The following is a 3,957-nucleotide window of genomic DNA, read 5'->3' as shown; positions in this document are numbered from 1 at the left end:
ATCTTCATTTCTAAACTCTCTTCCAAGTTTCTCTCTTCTGTCTTTTCTTTTCAGACTATAGCACATCCTTTAGTATTTTTCCACAAGACTGATATCTTGGTTATAAACTCTCTCAGTTTCTGTTTATCTGTGAATATTCTAAATTTGCCCTCATTTTTGAAAGACAATCTTGCCAGATATGAGATTCTTGGCTGAAAATTTTTCTCTCGCAGTGTCTTAAATATATCATACCACTGTCTTCTTGCCTCCATAGTTTCAGATGAGAATTGGCACTTAATTTTACTGGGTATCCCTTACATGTAATGCATTGCTTTTCTCTTGCTGCTCTCAGAATTCTCTCTTTGTCTTTGGCATTTGACATTCTGATTAGTATATGTCTTGGAGTTGGTCTAATCAGATTTATTAAGATAGGAATATGCTGTGTTTTTTTGACATGGATATCCAAGTCCTTTAATAGGGTAGGGAAATTTTCTACTATTATTTCTTCAAATATTCCTTCTGACCCTTTTCTCTTCTCCTTCTGAGACACCCATGACATATATGTTTGCATGTCTCTTGCTGTCGTTTAGTTATCTGAAGCCTTGTTCAATATTTTCCATTCTTTTCTCCATCTGTTCTTTTGTATGTCACCTTTGGAGGCTATGTCTTCAAGCTCACCAATCCTTAGTCTGCCACTGTCTTGCTGGTTGTCCCTCTTATAGTTTTAAAAGTTCTTTAAGAAAAAGAAAAATATATATATAGAATTTGATCATAAGTCACTCAAAGTTCACAAAATAAACTGGCAAAGTCTCCATGTTTTCCCATACTTTGGTACAGATTGGGAAACATAGGAAAATATCTGTTCCTTTAAGGTTTCACAGAATTTGCTGATAAATATATCTCTGGAATTTGTCCTTTTGGGGAGGGAGGAGTCTTTTTTAAATCCTATTTTTGTCAATACCATTCACAGCTATTTGTCATTTTGAATGGTCATTTATTTTTATTAGAGAAGTTGTAGGTTTACAGAACCGACATAAATACAGAGTTCCCATAAACCACCTATTATTAACACCTTACATTAGAGTGGTATCTTTGTTATAATTGATGAAATACCATTTTTATAATTGTACTATTAATTGTAGTCTATGGTGTATATCAGTGTTCACTATTTTTGTTGTACCAGTCCTGTTTGTTTAACTTTTTCTAGTATCACATATACAACCTAAAATTTCCACACTTAACCACCCAAATATATAACTCAGTGCCATTAATTATGTTCACAATGTTGTACTACCACCATTCATTACAAAACCACTTCCATTAACACAAATAGAAACTGTACAGTTTAAGCATTAAATCCCCACTCCCTACCTCCATCCAAGCCCTTGGTAACCTGTATTCTAGTTTTTGATACTGTGAGTTTGTTTATTCTAATTTTTTTTCATGTCATTGGGATTATACAATATTGGCCCTTTTGGGTCTTGTTTATTTCACTCATCATGATGTCTCCAAGGTTCACCATGTTATTGTATATATCAGAACTTCACTCTTGTTTATCCATTCATCAGCTGATGGACACTTGGGTGGCTTGCATATTTTGGCGATTGTGAATAATGCCATCATAAACATCGGTGTGCAAATATCTGTTTGAATCCCTGTTTTCAATTCTTTGGGGTATGTAACTAGAAGAGGGGTTGCCAGGTTTTATGGTAATTCTATACTTAGCTTTCTGAGGAACTGCCAAGCTGTCTTCCACAGCAGCTGCACCATTTTACATTACAGATGCTCAAGGAAGAGGTTCTTCTGATTGATTTACTAGTTGGCTTAAATAAGGTAAAAACACTTTATCTTGATATGCTTTTCTGTCCAAGTAATAAAGAACAAGGTACTTTCATTTTTCCTCGATTATTTAACAAGCAATTCCAGAGATGCATAATAGAACTGACCATATAACTTAGTGTTCAAATTGGGATACTTTTGAAATCAAAAGGGAACAGGACTGGCTGGACTATAGGGGTCACCAGACCTGTGTGCTTGTCCTGGTCACAATGGACTACCCCTGGAACTCCTCTGATTGCCCCACCATAAAGTGCCACATAAACTTCCCATCCCACACTGGGCTATGTATGACTCCTTCAGCTGAGTTTTCCCCCCAGTGTCCTTCTGTTTCCCTTTAAGACTCTGCTGTAATACATTGCATCTCATGCTTAGGACATCTCTGACATTGATCATTAACCCACATCAAAGGTCCCAGGTTCAGTTCCCAGTGCCTCCTAAAAAGAAGACCAGCACACAACCAACAGCACATTTGACCTTGTGTATAGGGTAAAATCCACCTCAACTGTCGAAGAAGGATCTGTTAAATGCTCTGCTGCCTCAAACCCATGGTGAGGATCAAATGAGATGCATTTGGGAGTGTTTAAAACTGTAAAGTGTTAGACAGATAAAGAGACACTGCTAAGGGAGAGCAGGGAAAGGAGAGTTAGTGAGATCTTGTTTGCTTTTCCTGAGCTGCTGATTAGGGAGGTGAGTTCAGCCTGTCTGTTAGGTGATAGGAATGAAGTTCCAGGGCCACTCAAGCCAAACTAATTCCCATTCCGTGGTGCTCTTAGGTGTGTTAATTATACTCTCACAATCACGAGACAGAGAAACACATTCAGGTTACCTGAGTTCCCCTGGGGATTGTTGTAAGGTACCTGGAGAATGGAGGGATATAGGACACTGTTTAAGCAGCTCACAGCCAGGGCTCCTGGAGAAAGACCTTCCTTGAGGACCAGTAGCTTGGGAAGACTCTCTGGAAACCAGATGGCAATAAGGATTTGGGCTGGCTTTTGTCCTGAATTCTAGGAAGCTTTAACCCTTGGGATTTGCCGGGTGATGGGAGTGTTTCTGTTATTCACGGTGTCCCTTAAACCTGATAGTTTATACAAATGAAATGGTGGGGGCAGGGGCAGCCATCTAAAAAGACCAACCAAGTGATTAGAGGGCTGAGACTTTGAGCTCAGCCTGATCTTGGGGAGGGGAGAGGAGTTGGAAATTCCAACCCTTGGGGCACAGATTCCATCAGTCTGCATCATGAAACCTCATTACAAACCTCTGTACACTGCTGGTCAGGTTGGTAACGCACATGGACCCTGGTTGGTAATACACATGGATGTGTTTATCCCTTTCCTCTCATTTCCATAAGCTACAAAGAGAACCAGGCAGCACCTTCCACACTTAGCTCGGAAATCACCCCAGCTAAATTATCCAAGCTCATCACATTCAAGTTCTGCCTTCCATGTAATATCAGAACTCAATTTCTCCAAATCCTCTGCCACTTTAAAACAAGGCTGGCCTTTCCTCCAGTTTCCAATAACACATGCATCATTTCCTTCCAAAGCCTCATTGGAAGTATATTTAGCATCTGTATTTCTACCAACAGCCTCTTGAAAGCAATCTAGGCTTTTTCTATCACACACCTCACAATTCTTTCAGCCTCTACCCATTACCCAATTCCAAAGCTATTTCCACATTTTTAAAAATTTGCAATTACAGCAGGCCCCTCTCCCAGTACCCAAACCTCTTTTATTCATCAAATAATTTTGAATATCTAAAATGAACCAAACACTTCTAGAGCCTGAGAATACAGCACTGAATAAGACAGGCGAGGCTTCTGCTCTGGCAGAGCCTAGAAGATGTGACCACCTCTCTGATCTGGAAGGTTGGAGCTGTGTGTGACCCAGAAAAGCATGTTCTTAAAGTTAACCCATTTCTGTGGGTGGAAACCCATAGAAAAGACCTGTGGATGAGGTTACTGCATTTAAGGTCAGGAGGGATCCTAACCCTATTTTTGGATTCCATTATAAGATAATCAAATTCAGACAAAAAGGGAAAGAAAGCCACAGGGACCAAGAAGTTGAAGTGGAACCCAGAAGAGAAGGAAGAGACCAGGAGATGCCGCCGCATGTTTTGCCATATACAGAGGAACCAAGGGTC

Source organism: Dasypus novemcinctus, chromosome 11, assembly GCF_030445035.2.
Source record: "Dasypus novemcinctus isolate mDasNov1 chromosome 11, mDasNov1.1.hap2, whole genome shotgun sequence".
NCBI classification, from domain to species: domain Eukaryota; kingdom Metazoa; phylum Chordata; class Mammalia; order Cingulata; family Dasypodidae; genus Dasypus; species Dasypus novemcinctus.
The sequence above is the reverse complement of the archived record's forward strand: the minus strand, read 5'-3'. Positions refer to the sequence as shown.